We start from the raw sequence: 18,718 nt of genomic DNA, 5'->3' as shown, positions 1-18,718 counted from the left end.
AAAGAAGCTAACGGAATATTATTTGGATCAACATGTTCTTTACCATTAACAAGCATAGACATAATAGTATCAATCTTATCACTCAAAGAGGAGGTTTCTTCAACATAATTTACCTTCTTACCTTGCGGAGCCCTCTCGGTGTGCCATTTAGAATAATTTATCATTATAACATCAAGGAGTTTTGTTGCAGCCCCCAAAGTTATGGACATAAAGGTACCTCCAGTAGCTAAATCCATAAGGTTCTTAAAGAAAAATTTAGTCCTGCATATAAAATTTTGATGATCATTCAAGTAGTCAGTCCATTAATGGGAAAATTCTTTACCAAAGATTTCATTCTTTCCCAAGCTTGAGAAACATGTTCATTATCAAATTGTCTAAATTTCATTATCTCACTTCTCAAGGATATAATCTTAGCAGGAGGATAATATTTTTTCAGTAAAAGCATCTTTGCATTTAACCCAGGAATCAATGCTATTTCTAGGTAAAGATAGCAACCAATCTTTAGCTCTCCCTCTTAAAGAGAAAGGAAACAATTTTAGTTTTATAATGTCACCATCTACATCTTTATACTTTTGCATCTCACAAAGTTCAACAAAATTATTAACGTGAGAAGAAGTATCATTAGTACTAACACCAGAAAATTGCTCTTTCATAACAAGATTTAACAAAGCATATTTAATTTCAAAGAAAGCTACTTCATGAGCAGGTGGAGCAATAGGTGTACAAATAAAATCATTGTTGTTTGTGCTAGTAAAGTCACACAACTTAGTATTTTCAGGAGTACCCATTTTAGCAATTAAAACAGAGCAAAAGAAATAAACGCTATAATAGAAATTATTTTTTTGTGTTTTTGATATAATGAAGCAAACAAGACAAAGTAAAATAAACTAAGAAAAACTTTAACAAAGTAAAGATATTGGAGATCAGAGACTCCCCTTGCAGAAATCCTCTTTTTTCCCAGCAGCGGCGCCAGAAAATCTTGATGGTGCTCCCCGGTAATGGCGCCAGAAAAGAGCATGATGAGTGCAGAGATCACACCGTTGGGGAACCCCAAGAGGAACATATGATGAGCAAAATAGCAAGTTTTTCCTCAGTAAGAAACCAAGGTTTAATCGACCAGTTGGAGAAAGGCATGACTTCTAAAGGTGTTGCTAGCTGACTTGTGGCAGGGCGCACTACCGGCGTCAGCAGCAACGTGGAACCTGCACACAACACAACCAAAATACTTTGCCCCAACTTGCAGTGAGGTTGTCAATCTCACCGATTTTGCTGAACACAAAGGATTAAATGTATAGTGTGGAAAGAGATGTTTGTTTGCTATGGAATTAAAGAGAATAGTGCTTGAAGTAAGTAATTAGAACATGATGATTTTATGAGCGTAAAAGAAAGGACCGGGGTCCACAATTCAGTAGAGGTGTCTCTCCATAAAGATAAATAATATGTTGGGTGAACAAATTATAGCTGGGCAATTAACAGAATAAAGACAATACATGACAAAATGATTACTATGAGATTCATTTGGTCATTACAATAATCCACCTTCCAGTTATCGTCCGAGCCCCTTCCAGTATTAAGTTGCAAGCAACAGATTATCGCATTGAGAAATGTGTGTAAAGTAAACAATAGAACTACCCTTAGATAAAGCATTGTTGTTTTCTCCCTAGTAGCAATAGCACATCTACAATCTTAGAAGTTATTTTCACTCTTCTAGAGAACTAGAGGCATGAACCTACTATCGAGCATATATACGCCCTATTGCAGTCACAAGCATTTACTTGGCCAATGTATCTACTACCAATGGAGAGCATGCAAGATCATAAATAACATATGACAAGTATATAATCGATCTCAACATAGTATTCAATATTCATCGGATCCCAGCAAATACAACATGTAGCATTACATAAAGATGATCTTGATCATGATAGGCATCTCACAAGATCTAAACATGAGGCAAAAATTGGAGAATACAACCATCTAGCTACTGCTATGGACCCGTAGTCCAGGGATGAACTACTCACGCATCACTTCAGAGGCGGGCATGGTGATGTAGAGGCCTTCGGTGATGATCTCCCCCTCCGGCAGGCTGTCGGGAAGAGCTTGAACCCTCCTGAGCTAGGGTCTGCTATGGCGGCCGGCGACGGAACTTTTCGTGGATGGAGGCTCGGGTGTTTAGGTTTTTCCCGAGATCGTGAATAAATAGGCGGAAGGGCAAGGTCGGTGGACGCCTGGGGGGCACACCATGCCATGGCGCGGGCCCACCCTTGGTCGCGCCATGGGGTGGTGTGGCCACCCTATGGCGCCCCTCCGTCTGTCCTCCGGACTTCGTCTTCATTACGGTAAAATATTAACTTCGGCTTTTGTTTCGTCCAATTCCGAGAATATTTCCTGTACAACTTTTCTGAAATACAAAACAACATAAAACAAGGAACAGACACTGTAGCATCTTGTCAATAGATTAGTACCAGAAAATATATAAAAGTGCAACAAAGTGTAAGTAAATCATATAAAAATTGGTGTAAAATAAGCATGGAGCATCAAAAATGATAGATACGTTTGCAACGTATCAGAAAGACAAGCGTTTTCCAGAACAAGAAGTTGTCCCTGCCTCCCAGGTTACCTTGATGGAGGGAGGGTTGCCAAGGGCTATGGCCAGCGCGGTGATCGACGAGCTCGAGGAGGACGCCATGGAGGCACATCAAGAGAGGTTGGCGGCTCTTTGGGTTTTCTCGTAGATGGGTTTTTCTGGGCGGCGGCTAGGTCAGGAAGAGACTTGCTCTGATACCAAGCCATTACATTTTCCTCGGTCTAGTTTAGTGTTATATATGTTACTTCTTTGCACCTATTACATGTGTATGTCTAACATTTGACAGTGGAGTGCTACATGCATCAAATCCCATGGTTTGCTAATGCGGTGAAAATTATATATTTTTTTGGGACGAAATTATATTGTCCTTAAGAAGATTCATACATGCGGAATATGCATAGCGAGCTGACATGCTAACATGCATAATGCACTGTCAATCACGTTTATTTATTCGTGCAGATTATAAATATTAATACACTCGTCACATTCCTCAAATGTAAAAAAAAAATCCTCAAAAAAAAACTTGTCAGCATCGAAGTTTATATATAAAAAAAATGGTTGCTGTGAAAAAAAAACAAGAAAACAAGGTTCGCAGGCGCTCAATCACACTACGGACGACATCGACCGTGGGCTTAGAGTCCACAGCAGCAGGAGTTGTGGCCCTTCTTCAATGGGCTTTCTTCGTGAAACTGTTTGTTGGCGGTGAAAAGGGGCTTTCTTCGGTGTACTGTTCAAATTTTATCTGCTGTTCCCGAATGGACAAACTGGGCTTTCTTCGTTAATTCGTTGTGAGCACATAAAACCTTGCACAGGTCGGAAAAAAAAACTTGCACTTCCACTCACTGCATCTTTTTTCAATCGGAAAACACGGTAATCTGCTTCTTCATCACATGATAGCATCACCGTGGCTATCACCACCAAAAGGGCCGCCAAGCATACAACGTCTGTATTTCTCTTTCTAATTGCGATGGCAAAATATAATCGTAGCTCGATATGTACTTATCTCTTCTCTTCTTTTTCTGTTTTTAACTTCTTGTCATTGAGGCTTAGAACGTAAGTGAAAACTCACAAGTTCTTAAACCAGTGTACTGTATGAAGAATTGCCATAGTTTGCTTGGAGACCTTATGATTTTGTCCAAAACAACATTATTTAGAAAATGGGAGGACGAGAAGGCTTGATCTAACGATCAAGACCATCAGGTGTGCTTGATACTATGTTGCATGGAATTGACTCAGAATATAATAGTGTATGGCTCTTGGTCGGTCGGCCAGATTTGAAAAGAATTGAGCCTATAGAGTAGTACATTGCACCATGTCGTAGGTAGCCATGTTTTTTTTCAGTGCAACAAAAAAAACTTTCACTAGGTCGCTAGCGTCGGGCAGAAAGATTGTAGTATGATGTTTTAGGTTTCCTTTTTCAAACATGATTTTCTTAGCAGAACGGATCATTGCATTATTATGCACAAAAGTTACACGGTAAAAGCTTCGTTTTATTATTTCTTAGTCTACTGAGAATTAGCTCGTGATGGCATGTTAGTTGTGCATGAGTTGCAAATTAAAAAAAAATATTCTGGACCTTTGGATTTGCACCATGATTCGTTTTGGTATGCGCAAACGGAGTTGCAACTATGTTGCAACTGGACTGAGTGCCCCCTAATATAAACTTTTGCATGGGCTGGCGTGGAGTAAAATAAGTGAAATCCTACCTAATGCAATAATGTAATCTATACCTAATAATAAAGGAGCTAAGGTTTCTGCCAAAAAGTTTCGTCAACGCTTTTTTTGGACCGTTTTGCTCTCCCACCAAATCACATAATACTAGATGGTGCCATTATACCGGTTGATTGTTTTATTTCCACGCGCTTAGAACGCTTTTGTTTTATTTAGTAGCTAATTTGAGAAATCTCCCTGCTGCTGCAGTCTGGGGAGGTGACGGCGCCATTGGGGACTAATACATCAGAACTTCTGATCCACAGGTATGCCCTGCACCGGGTGCTTCAGTGGGGGCAACACCTAACCAAGAACATGCCAGTTGACTCAGTTCGAGCCCAGCGTGATGATATGGAAGGCATAGCAGAATAAATAGATATGGGGAGCATATGGACGGCTACAAATCCTTCCTCCCATGAGAGCATCTCTAGTGGTTCCTCTAAATGAGGTCCTCTATATCTCCATATAGATGACTATCTATAAAGATTCCTTTTTAGATGATCTCAGTTTTTCAGTGGTTCCTCTATATCTAGGACATCTAAATTCTCTCTCATATAGTTTAGTAATATTTCAAACAACAACAATTCAATCACATTTCAGTATAGGTAATGCAATTCATATTTCAAGTATGACAATTCAATCATATTTCAAAGGTACTAAAGAAACTAGGAGCACAGTACAAAAACTAGCAGAGAAGATTGTCCCGTCCGCGTCGGGGTCCAGCGCCGCGGCCAGCGCCGAAGCCCAGCGTTGGGGTCCGATTTCGGCCGCCGGCCAGTGCCACCGCCCTCCCTCGATTTCGGCCGCCGCCTTCGATTTCGACCGCCGCCCAGCGCCATTACCGGCCCCGCCCAGCGCCACCGCCCTTCCTCGATTTCGGCCGCCGCCTTCGATTTCGACCGCCGCCCAGCGCCGCCCAGAGCCCCCGCGACGGCGACCTCGCGGGAGACGCTCTCGCCTTCTTTGATCTCCAGATGCGCGCGGGAAGGAAAGCGCGGGGCAGCAATTTGGTTTAGATGGCCGTGGCTTCGTCCTCTATATTTGGAGGATGGAGCGAGGATATGGGAGCTCCTCTAAATTTAGAGGACGGGATAGAGAGACCACTGGAAGCCTTTTTTTGCCTCACGACCATCTAAATGGCTTTGGATGGCCCTTTAGAGGAACCACTAGGGATGCTCTGACAACTTTTACGGTACCCGGTACTCCAAAACGATGTGGTGGAGTACCAGGCGTATCCGAGTATCCGACCGTCCGTGATGTAGGACTAGCTTATATTGTTTTATTTTGAAAGGGCCAAAAGAGAAATTAGCATGATTTTCACTTTAACCCTCTTCCTGATGAACGATAGAGGCAGAGCATATGGTCGACTCCCACTGCGGCGCTCCGCCGCCGCTTCGCCTCGCGCCGCCGTCTCGGTCGAATCCGCGGCCCTCGGCCCCACTGAGCTGCCGCATCTGGGCGTTGTTGGGTGCCTCGCGCCGCCGCATCTAGGCGTTGTTGGGTGCCTCGCGCCGCCGCATCTAGGCGTTGTTGGGTGCCTCGCGCCGCCACCTCCGATGCTGGAAGTCGCATCTTCCTGAACGACCGGTGCCGACCCTAAATCGCTGCGCCGTCGCCCCGTTCTGCCCTGGTTAGTTCTTGATCAGTCTTTGTGAAGTAAAAGTACAGTAGTAGTCGTCATAGTACATTCTTTGCCCAGATTTTAATTGTTGAACAAATACCATGCTTGTTCGAAGTGGTGAGAAATTTGAGAAAATACAAACACATAGGATTGTCTCTGATATATCATATGTAGTTTTGAACCAAACTGATGTTAGAAATTATATTACATTTTTCATTCGATTCATAGCCAATCAGTTGATGTTTCCTGATGTTTTCATTTATGAGTTGTGCTCAAGGTGATTTTGTAGTTTCGTTTAGAAGGAGGTTGGATCATGATCTTAATCAACAATGGCAGTATATTCAGGGGAAAGCTAGAAACATCACTATTTCGGTACAGGAAGACACTATCTCCTGGGCTCTGAATAAGAAAGGGGTGTTTACTATAAAGTCCATGTACCAGCACTTGGAGAGAAATTTGTCTGGCCCAAACAACAAATGGATTTGGAAATCCAAGATTCCTCTTAATATTAAAAAATTTCTTTGGCAGTTAATGCAAGATGTAGTGTTAACTAGAGATAATTTGAAAAAAAAGGAACTGGCCTGGAAACTTGTTTTTTTTTTTGATAAAAATGAGAATAGGAATCATTTTTTCTTTACTTGTATCTCGACGAAGGTTGTCTATATGGACGACAAGGAACAAAATAACGTTTGAGAAATATGTCTTGCAAGCACCAGTGTTGATAGTCTTTACTGTATGTGCTTTTTTGAATCATTGGGCAGGACTCTATCAAGAAAGAGGAGAAGATGGCGATTGTTGCAGGTGCGGAACAGATGATGCACGCTGCTCAAGAATGTGTGAAGAGGAAGAAGGATGCTGCAGCGGTGGCCACTTTGTCGTCTGGATTGCTGATGATCACCGAGGGATGAGGAGAAGCCCCGGTGGTGGCTGTTGGCTGGGAGTTTTCATTTTCGTGTTCTGCTGTAATATATACTTGTGGTGAGGATAGTGAGCGTAGAATAATCATGTTTTTGCCCCGTAGGGGTACTTGAGAGCGAGTACTCACAGCGGCTTTCCTGGTTGCGTCCTCCCAATTTGAGCTAACTTTCTCCTTGGATAGTCGGCGAAAGCAGAGAATAATACAAGAAAATGATATAGAAAATGGTTTTGCTGTTGTCCTATATGTACCGAGACCTGAAGTTTGGTTACAGTTTCTTTTTCCTGCATGTACCGAGACCTGATGTTTGGTTTCGCTGTCCTATATGCATTGAGACACAAGTTTGGTTACAGGTTCTATTTCCTGCAGTGATTGCTTTATTATGTAAAGATAATATTGCTTGTGTCGTACCGTGGCTAGTTCGAAAATATTTAGTGCAACTGACCTGGTTTCACTGTCAGATTGGAAAAAAAAGAAGATTATGTTGCTGGGACCAAAGAACTGAAAGGAAGTGTTTTGTCTACTCAGAAGAAGGGTATCATTTGCAGAAGTACTTTGAAGCTATTGATTACTAGTTGAATGCCCGTGCGTTGCCACGGTTGTTCAATGGTTTTATTGGGAAAATATATCGTACATGCAAACACAAAATTAGACACATAGTATTAGAAGAACAAAAAACACAGTGACCATGAATGTCTTATATCAATTTGCAATCAATCTAAAAAAGTTTTACACAAAAGAATCGATAATATAAATTGCACTATACAATCAGGGAGAGCAATCAGTTACCCGAAAGTCAAATATGAAGGCAGTGAAGAAAGCCTCGACTGACTTGATCTTTATAGTGTCCATTCAATTTTCTCCGATGGAGGCCTTGACTGACTTGATCTTCATAATGCCCATTCAATATTCTCTGATGGAGCGTTGTACTGCTGAAATATCTATGCCCCTATCCAGCACATACTTAAATTGAGGTGCTCCTAAAACTGCAAAATAGAGCTTCAACCAACGAACTTGTAGGAAATGGAAAATGCGCAGATAGGTTCTCCTGAAATATTTGAGAATAAGTGATATCAGAAAGTGTACAAACATATGGCATAATGCACAGTTAACCTTGTGCTCTATTCTGAGATATCTTTCACAATACGAACAATATAGGGGTAGATTGGACTTAATAAGTATGAATGAGCGCACAAGGATCTTCACAAATGGTCACCACCTCTACTGGTAAAGGTTTCCTTGTAATTTTTGCTCTATCACAAGAAAACAATAAATCCAAACTAAAAGCTGGAACAATCACGACAACATGCCTAGGCAGAAAAGTGTGACCAAATATTATATTTTCACTGTCATAATTTTACAAATATTGTCAGTGTTTATTCTCTCGAACACACACTTTGAACACACACCAAAACGTGTGCCTTTGCATATTATAAGGAAAACCGTGGAGAAAACAAGGCAGTTACTGTAGTTGTAGCAAGGCTACAAAGCGAATAAAAAGGTAAGGAAGAAAAAAATAATGTGACAGTGTTTAGATGTAACAGTAAGACTAAATATATTTTTGGCAACACTGTGCTTCGAATATGTAGGTATCGCACTACATAAATTAAAATATATGAGCTGGGACAATCTGGTACCAATTGCGCTAGAAGCAACTACAATTATGCTGTGTAAAAGAAATAGATTTTGTGAAAGCATTAGGAAAGAAAACTTCCAATCTATAATCTAAAATGAAACGAACTTGCACAAGCATTAGCACCCTCCTTCTGCACCTTAGAGATCTGGCATGTTACTACTAATACCCAGCCAACAACATGAGTAATTAAGTATCCAAAGCTCTCCACTGCATAATTCTCTATTTCTCTATAAGAAACTACACTCCATAATTTTCTATAAGGAAATGCACTCAAAATGCTAACCACCAATATGATCTTGATAGCATTTAATTCTCTTACCTTGCATACAGGAAGATGTCGCCATGATATGGATAACCAGGCTCGAAGTGATGACTTCCACCACATTTCTTCCCTGCCGCACATGTGAACATAACACATAAATCTTCTAACATTTTAACAGCAACTCCATCGAACAGAGGGGAAGAGCTTCCAATTTGAGTTACTCAAACTACAGATATTTCTCATCTCTCTCCTTTGACTTCTATCCAACTAACCCTTTTTCCTAAGAGTGACACCATTGTACTCCATAGCCACCCCATTCTAATATGCCACTCGCAACTGTGTGTCAGTGTTCTCTCCGAGTCAAGTAAATCGCCATACTCGTTCTCGTAGCCCATGACTTTGGAGAAAACGCAACATCCCAATCCTTGTTTTGCCAACATTAATCGTGGTGAATTCCACTCCCGCATTGAGCTAGTAATTTTGTAAAATAATTTTGCAATGTTCATTGGCCCTAAAAGAGGGCTCTTTTTCTCTCATATTTCCTTCTTTTAAGAATAGCAGAAAATCCAGGATTTCGAATCATAAGAAACTTCCTAACTTGGGATTAAAATAACCCACAGAAAGGAGTAACACAACACAATTTATTCACCTTTTTTCACCATCGGAACCATCTAAACAGACAAATGGCAAGTTTGATACTTACTAAGAAATCAACAGATAGAAAAGAACTTTGCAATACCATGAATAGTATTTGTAGGTCCTTACACGTTGAGCCAAAACTACCACCTACATTCTTTTGTTCTCTTAATTAGCGAGAATTTCTATCTGCATGTACTGCATACTTGGACTGCATACTTGATTAGATAATCAGTATTATTCGTCTTGGAATCCATTTATGCAACAATGAACACCACATAGAGACTAAATGGAGGTCAATGTGTATCTTTTCTGAATTGACAAATAATGATGTTTGCTAAACCGAGTCAGATCATGTGTGCAATAAGTACAAGGACATTTCAATGCTTGATCTCTACCTCTGTGAGAGCATCTTTACCCCATGAGTCTGATCGAGGAAAGCATGACAGGATATACATCTTGTTTACTTACTTCACCTCCTTGATGTAAATATCCCTTCACAAGGTCTCGAGTACCTCTTCAAACCTCATCAGCGGCCTATCTTGCAGCACTCTAGCATGCTACAGTATCACAGCTGGTCAATAAATTGATATAAGGAAAACATCTGATATTTAGGGAGAGACTTGTATAGGATCTCCCCATTAGGTAGGATCGTAGGATCAACTTAGAGAAATCATACTTTGGCTATGCGAAAAAATCTGAAAATAATTAGCAACATGAATATAGGTTGTATCTACAACTCCAAAAAATTTCAGCTCAAAATCTAATCTACACTTGGAGAAACAAAAAAGACAAATTCTGTTGTGAATAGTGTCAGATCTGGTTGAATAGTATTTCACACTATTCACACCCAGATTTATCTTTTTTGTCTCTCTGAGTGTATATCGAATTTGAAGTTGCAAATTTTTGGCACTGCATATGTAACATAGATGTGTGTTCTCATTTTTTTTAGAATTTTTGAACATATTTTGTCTTTGCAAAAAATTAATCTCATAGATCCTATCTAAGATCTGATCCTACCTAAGTCTTTCCCTGATATTTAGATAGAGTAAAAATGGAAGTTAAACATGCATTTAGAAGGAAGTATATATATGTGTTGCGATGCAAACCAGATATATATGTGTGAAAGCATCAATCTTGCAGAAAAAATATTTCACATAATGGAAGAATATTGTTTGTTTGATAAAATCACTACAGTAGCATGTATTAGCACCGGATATAATCCGCGCGGAAAGGTATTTCTACATCTGACAAAACAAACTGAAAATTTAGAGCTAAGATGAATGAAATAGTTAATTTACACACGTACAACCCAAAGCTAAGATGCCTTCCGATTTCTTGTAGCAGCATACTAAACCTGAAAGCTCCAAACATGATCCAAATCGAGGGCAAAACTAACAGGAATTTAAAGTAGGACAACCTGCACAATCTGGTGGTCTAATAGCGGAATCGGAATTTTTAGCAAACATGAGTAAACAGAGTTAATCAAACATCCCTTTCAGGCCCAAAGCATGGGTTCCCAACACCCTCGAGCTGTGCAGCAGGCAGAGAAAACGTGAAAATCGTCCAGGACAGCAAATACATAGGAAATAGCTGCCAAAATTGAAGATACGGACAAGGAAAGGGGTCGGCTGCTGCTATCCCCAGTCCATGCACGGGATAATGAACACTCCCCCATGAAATCATGAACGGCGCAACCGATTTGTTTAAGAGAAGATGATTGGCGATGCAATACCTAATATGGTCCAGTCAACTCAACAGCTTCAATCAGTCTAAAAAGCGGCTGGTTGGCGACGTCAGTCAAGAATTGGGACGACCAAGTCGATCCGGCAACGTCGACGTCGAGCTGCTGCCTTCTGTCCCGGCGACCCTGACCCGTCGAGCTGTTGTCTCACGCGGGCTCGGCTTTGTTGCCGGCTGCATTGGTGCAGGACGTTGTTGATCATACGAATATCAAAGACCCGCTGACCCGGGATCTGGGAGGTGGGAGATGTGGCGTCATCATTGGCGATCTGAGGCCTTACTCGCTGTTTTCTAGAATCGATATCAATCAAGGAAATAAAAGATTTAATTTGAGAGCTTTAGGAAAGACATCAGTATTTGATTTGATTGAGAGTTAATGATCGGGGTGGGACGGTGGGTGCTGTCACAAGTCAAACAGGGAGATGGATGGTTAGATATTGAGCGGGGAGGTGAGGTAAAAATTGGACGAATGTGATGCCTTCAATGACGACCATCAAATGCCTTCAATGACGAGGCATGGGCGCTGATTCGCTGTGGGCGTAAAGCTATGCTTGAGATCCATTGCACTTGCCGACCCCGAACAAGTTGTTTATATGCCGGTATCATCATCAGATGACCGACGCACAAAAAGATGATGCGATTGAATATGGAATTGGTTGCCTTCGTGCATTTGAAGTCTATGACATGACGATGAATCTTAGCAGGGGTTTTGACAAGTTAGGGTTTGCTTCCCAAACATGTGCAATTTCTTCGCTAGGTACAAGTATTAGGTTTTTTCTGGTGTTCTGTCTTAATATTTGTTGGATGCATGAAAGGAATCCCCGAAAATACCCTGAAATTGGGTGTAGGTGCCCATGGCTAATCCAGGAGCCTTGACTGTATCCAGGTCCCATGAGACAATCAGTAGCAAGTTTCGCTTACCAAAAACTGTTAATATAAGAATAACGTCATGGCTTATAACATACAAACATGAACTGTACGCTTGACCAAACTTCACTATGTTGCATCTCAAAATTATTGGTGATCGTTTGTGCAAGTAGTGAAACTGAATGTACCTCTAGACTGAAAGACAAGATTACACCATAGATAATGATTACTCTACACGGTGGAAATCAGTACTCTAGCTACATACTATAATATTAGCATTAACCAAAAAAGTGTAGAGTATTTCCTATATTTGCATTTCTCGTCTTCGAGTCTCTTATCATATGCTATGTACTTCTCCTTGTGATCATACAGCTGTGGACATACATGATCAGGTTTGTTCTCCCAATTGTAAAATTTGTTTTTCTTCTCGTTCACAAGGTACACTGATGAATCCAATGCATCATGCAGACTACTGTTTGAAGCCGTAGTGCAGTAGTTAACCATCTACAGCCCTGCACACATTAGTCACATCACACCAGAGAAAAGTTAGTGCAATGCAATTCGAGATGATATTGCAAAATACTGTATTAGATTGGCCGTGATCATGAAGCGAGAGCAGTTCTTAGTATGTCTTGACTGTAGATTAATAATTTCTCTGTTATATTCTTTGCTTCTACATGCAGGAATACTTCATAAGAAGAATCTAACATGGTACCTAACTAAATTTCAAACGTACTCAAATACCAATTATTTTGTCCTAAATCTTACATCTATGGCAATGCAGATTTTCTTACCCTTGAACCGTGGACTACACTGGTACGCAGCAGTAATCATTCCAGAGGAAAGAGATATCCAGATTCTCAACTCAATTCCATCTATGGAACCAGGCGATGAACTCCAACACACGGTCAGATTACACTCTATCATCCGGATAATAATTATTTTTTGTTATATTAATAATTGACTCGAACAAACACTTTCAGCTAGAAGGTATAGCTGCGTATTTAAGGATGGCAGAAGAAACTCTCAAAGAAGTTTCTAAATCACACAAGTGGCCAGACTACGGGCCTGTTTGTTTGGGCTTTTCCTAGCTTTTCACGAAAATAAGCAGATGAAATGAACCAAACAGGGTGCTTTGGCTGCAGGCTTTCCCAAAGCCGCCGAGCGAAATACACACGGAAGAGAAAGCACCTCGGGAGGCGAAAAGTCCGTGTTGAACTGAGCGGCAGGTGAGCCGGCCGCATCGACGGCCGCGGGCGTGGTGAGATTCGGGCATTGAGTAACAAGCGCCAGCGTATTCGTACATCGATTGAAGCAGATATATCGTATTTCGGACTGGAAGGACAGCAAGGACGTATGCAGCATGCTTGCACTGTCTCCACGGCATCCGTAGCTGACAAGAACGACCGCTGAGCAGATTGTACAACCTGCCCCGCACTGTATAACGTTCGGATTCCTGGTGTTTTTACCATCTCTGTCTTTATAAGCAGCCGCGTAGGAATTCCAGGAAGTCGTCTCCCTCATCCGCACAGTTCTTGCACGCTGCACCCCCGCACGCTTCATCTAAAGTGTGTTTCCACTTTTCACTTTGAATTTTCGAAGCTACAACTTTTGTTGTCTGAGGTGAACAGTATTTTACAGCGCCTACCACTTTTACAGCATTAGAGATAGGGTTGAAAATGAAACGAAAACAGACATAAACATGTTTTATTGTTTTGTTTCCATCTATCTTATCGTAATCGAAAATGGAATCGGAAACCCTGGAAACGAATATGAAAACGGAAATCACCGGATATGAATACAGAACGGATAGGTAGCGGATACGTTACGAAAACGGATATTTGCCACAACACAATACGGCATAATACCTTAATTTGTAGACCGAGTGACACACATAAATAAAATGACAATAAGACACACTTGACTTCGACAAGCGGCAATTCAATATAAAGTAACATACATAGTTTTACAGCTCATGCACATGCAATTATACAAAGTGATTAGGGTTAAGAGTAATTAGTGAACTTGATACTTGGTCAAACCCAGTTTCATGTGTAAATGTAGGCCCCTACTAAATGCACGGGCCTCTCTAGGTTATGTTTTTGGAAACTTTCCATATTTATTTTTCCGGAATTTCCTTTGCCGTTTTCGTTTTCGTCGAAAAGGGCTCCCCCGTTTTCTTTTCCGTTTCCGTTTCCATTTATGCTTTTGTCGTTTTCGTTTCTTTTCCTCCAAATGCCGTTTCATTTTTCGTATTTGGCCCTCCATTTCCATTTTTTCGGAAACAGACGAAAAGTTCCCCTTTCATTTTTAGTCCTTTTTTTTTTTTGAGAATTTCATTTTCAGTCCTAGTTGGAGAAAAGGGCGCTAGCCTGTTCCGTTACTAGTGTTTAGCGACCGTGATTAAAGCCCAGCCGTTGAGGAAGGAGCGCATACTCGATTTTCCAATTTTATGATCTTTATTTTATTTCACCTAAGCGCTTAGATTAATGCCTAGCATTGTGCATGCCCTTAGGGGCGCTAGAGAATTTGGGGATGGTGCAGTTCGATGGGAGTACTTATTGCTTCCGTGGGAAGGTTAAAAAATTGGAATTTACCAGGGAGCATGCATACCATCCCGCACTGCACATCGTCCGTGTTACGGACCATTTCCTGACATCGCACGGGGACGTCCCCTCATCCTGCCACCGTATTGGGCGTGTATTCGACTGTTTAGGCTAATAAGAGGGTTTGCCACCATTATTAACGCGCGCATCGCGAGCACAAACGATCGGTTGGATATCAAGGCTCACGTACCGCCCGGTCCCATATATGCAGTCTCCTCGGGAGGTGCTTTTCCTGGCTTCCCGCAGCTTCCTCACTTAAGACTGAACCGGTATATCCTTTTGACCCTTTTATCCATGGTATTTACAAAGAACTGCCACTGAGCATCTGACCGAAACGTCACGCGCGCCACTCCAGCCAACAGGACATGCAGCGTTGCTTCTCCGAGACAATTAGCAAACAAATAATCACTATAGATAATTATTACGCTGGCGCACTGCATGCAGCTGCTACTAGCTCTTTGATTAACGCACAGTGCATCACAGAGACAAGAGAATCGCCGCAGAAATTTATAAGTAAACTTTGGCATGCATGCCACATATGGATATAATACAAATGTTCCAAAATCATTGGAAAGAAAACCGTTTGGTGATCCATATATTTTCTTTGAATCGAATAAAGTATTACAAATAAATTTGAAAAATTGTATGTTCTTATGGCCATAAAGGGTATTTGGGACATTCATCTATTCACAGTGACAGCCTAAGTTTACAAACAAATAAACTGGAACAAAGCAGTTTTTCCTACACAGCGGCTTTCCCTGCACAGCCAGCCAGCCACAACCCAAACAAACAGGCCCTACGATGTGCACCTTTGGAATAGAACTACTATTAAGAATCTGCCAAAGCAGAAAGATCAGTACGTACATTCATCACCACATTGTGATTTAGTTTAATAACCTGAACAAATGCAGTCCTGATGAACTTTTCCTAATTCTTGCAGAAGCTCCTGTGGTCTGTTTGTGCTCTTGTTCATACAGTACTGGACAGGAAAAAAACTTTCAAAAAAAATTACACAGGTTTGCAATAATTAGTATATGCACTTACAACTTTTGTCCATGATTTCATTTTAACTTGCACCATTCATTCGTATGCAGAAAGATGTAGACATTTATAGGAAGCAACGACCATGCGACATGCACTACAGCGGGAAGAACAAGATCGACGTAAGAAAGATGTCAAAAAACCAGACGCAGTGCCTGCTCGACGATCGTCTCGCAGAAAAAGAAAGAGGACAGAAGATGTTCCTGGGACTTTGAGTGGTGAAGACTAGCAAACCAGTTTACTACAAACATTTGTCCTGATAGGCCATACAAATTAGTTCGTGATTAAATTTTATGCAATAAGCTTAGCTATGTAACACTCCAGTTGAATTGTTTTACGGCATTAAGTTGAAGATGTGGTTTAAGAGTGACTTTATTTGCATCTCTTTTACGTACCTATGCACTATGTTCAGATTGCCCATTTATCATGGTCAAGGGATTGTATAGCTAACATAACATATGCTACACATACCCATAATAAACCTTCAAACTTACTCCGTTGCTCCTAGAAAATGTTGAATGATTAAAACCACAAACTCAGTGGTCACCATTTTCAATGCTGCTCATTTTTCTTCACAGTACTTTATGTCCCACTTTAATCCGTGATGTATATGACATGCTACGAGTGGTCCCCTTGGTACATTTTTTGTATTCAATTCGAAAAAGGTTAAGACCATTTAAGAAATGGCGCAATTCCTCTTTACTATACATGATGCAAGTACAAGCAGTAAGAGGTAACTGCTTTATTGGTCGTTTCCCGTTGATGTGAGGGTAGTTCATAACTTCAAAACTCAAGTTTGTGCCCCTGACAAAATATTTGGAACCGCATATTAAGCAATTATGTTGGTTGTTTGTATCATTGTCACCTAAAATATAGATTAAAGTATTCGCTATTACACTAATCATGAAACACATGTCAGGTTGGCTCTTTCAGATTGAAGTATTAGCAGATGAACAGTGACATGCCCTATAAAACCATATTAATACCGACATCCAACAGTACATTCTCTGTGTTTTCTTAATTACGCCAAATCCAATAGTCCTGAACTCAACTATGAATCCACAAACAAAATCCAACTTCCAAGCTTACTTTATCGGAAACAAATTGTACCTCATGTAAGGCATTGGGATAAGAACAATTCTAAATCCCTAACAAGAACATCAATTCTAAAACTGAAACTGTCACCCACCAAAGCAAAACAGAGACTGGATTGGGATTTGGATGGGACATCAGTTCATATCTAAGCAATTGATAGATAGCAATACATTGTATGGAAAAATAAGAGGGATTTGGATTGGGAAGAACGTCCGGCGCCAGGTCCAGGGAGCCGGCGCCACGTCCGCTCGTACCTTTGCTCCACGTCGCCGCCCACGTACCCGAGGGTTGGACGCCACGGCCGCGCCATGCGTCGCTTCGTCGGAGGCCTGGATGCCATGCCCGGGCGGCGCGTCGCCTCCTCCACAGTGCATCCGTCTGCGGATCCACGCGGCAGCGCGGGGCGGCTAACAAGGCCAGAAGCAGCGCCGCTCAATGGGGGTCGGGGCCGCGGAAACGTTGGAGTCGACGGCGCGAGGCGCCGCGGCGGCGGGCGGCGGCGCAGTGGGCGGCGGGGATGCGGAATCGACGAACCGGCGACGCAGTGGTGGGCACGATGCCGAAATCGAGTGTGGCGCCGACGTACTGGGGGTCTGGGGCCGGTGCGGAATCGGCGACGCCAGCCCCACGCCACGACCGCGCGGTGCCTCACCATCCGCCCATCGGCGGCTGCTCCGTTCGCCCCGACGCCACCAGTAAAATCGCCTAGGGTTCGTCCCACGGGCCAGGACAGGTTGAGACCAAACGAATACAAAAGATGCAAAAACGCATCTCACACAAACAAAGATACATGTCAATACCCCTACGATGACGAACCTACTATTAAAATTATGTTTTGACCCTCCGGACGAGGTACTCCCCCAGTTTTCCCTCAAAAATTGACTAGTACTGTAAGCTCTAGTGGTGGAGTACGGGCGGGCGTCAGCCGCCCGATCGGCAGAATTGGATGGCCTCAGTTTACTTGGGGGTACTGTAAAAGTCCTCTCCTCCCATCCGTGTGCAACATATGCTGAGGGACGAGCAACATCAGCTGGAGCACCATCACTGGCCGCCGCTCCGGCGACAGTGGGAAGGGGAAGATGGCGGCAACATGCGGGGTTCACTTGGAGAACATCGCATCCGGGTGTGTAGTGGCGGCGTCAAACTCGAAGGCGGAGGTGGTACAAAGTGCGCGTTGCCCGACAGATCTTGGCGTTGGCCAGAACGTGTCACTGATGCAGAACGGCGGCACAATGGCCACAGTAAATTCAGAGGCATGAACTGAACGACTAGCTATAGGTAGCATGCAATCGTTCTATATTGCACTTCAACCATCAAGCTCTTCAGAAGATTTTGGGCGTTCGAGTGCGCCGGGCTCCAGCGTCTTGACAAGACCACAATGATCACGGTCGAGAGGACCTGCTGTTGAGGATAGTGGCGCGGAGGTGCCCAAGTGCAACTGCAGGTAAGTGGTTAACCTGAATCTTTTGCTCACAAGCTAATTATTTTCAAGTTATAAACTACAGTGAGGAAGGTTCCTATTTTCATTGGATTTTCAGGTGCATGCATTCTATCAGCTACATGCGTGGCTCCATGATGATGGGTACATATGTATGTTTACACGAATATGGAGTACTAATTTGCATAACTATCGTCAGGTCAAAGCGTGCACCGTACACCTAATCTTAGTGTGCAAAAAGCCACAATCTTATTCAAATTTCACATCAAAATACTAGAGTCTTCATACTTCTTCCATTGATCTCAACTGATTTACGTAGAGAACTTCAGATACGTTGGTTAGGCAATGCCTTCTTCAGCTCTTCGTTGCTGGTACAAATAAAAAAAAGGTGTCATATTTTCTTTCTTCAACAGCAAGATTGATTGGAAATCATGGGTACAACAAAGAAAAGCAAATATTTATTTTCAAATTTAGTAGTGAAGGAACGTGTAGTGTATATGTTCTACTTTCTCTAGATACATTCATTTTTTGGCAATTATTTTTTGGTAGTGAAGAAAATA

The 18,718-nt window shown here is 42.0% G+C and overlaps 3 long non-coding RNA genes across 3 annotated transcripts; all 3 read left to right on the top strand.

Moving 5' to 3' along the window:
* Positions 1-5,548: 5,548 nt before the first annotated feature.
* Positions 5,549-7,191, top strand: LOC127306699 (uncharacterized). The gene is made up of 2 exons (XR_007854815.2): positions 5,549-5,927; positions 6,680-7,191. It is a non-coding gene; the product is annotated as an uncharacterized lncRNA (long non-coding RNA).
* A 5,321-nt stretch (positions 7,192-12,512) lies between these two features.
* Positions 12,513-13,043, top strand: LOC139832865 (uncharacterized). The gene is made up of 3 exons (XR_011747487.1): positions 12,513-12,689; positions 12,763-12,885; positions 12,962-13,043. It is a non-coding gene; the product is annotated as an uncharacterized lncRNA (long non-coding RNA).
* A 2,337-nt stretch (positions 13,044-15,380) lies between these two features.
* LOC127310169 (uncharacterized) lies at positions 15,381-15,942 on the top strand. Its single transcript, XR_011747486.1, has 3 exons — positions 15,381-15,440; positions 15,525-15,600; positions 15,679-15,942. It is a non-coding gene; the product is annotated as an uncharacterized lncRNA (long non-coding RNA).
* The last annotated feature ends 2,776 nt before the right edge of the window (positions 15,943-18,718 follow it).

Source organism: Lolium perenne, chromosome 6 (genome assembly GCF_019359855.2).
Source record: "Lolium perenne isolate Kyuss_39 chromosome 6, Kyuss_2.0, whole genome shotgun sequence".
Taxonomy (NCBI): domain Eukaryota; kingdom Viridiplantae; phylum Streptophyta; class Magnoliopsida; order Poales; family Poaceae; genus Lolium; species Lolium perenne.
The sequence above is the reverse complement of the archived record's forward strand: the minus strand, read 5'-3'. Positions and strand labels throughout refer to the sequence as shown.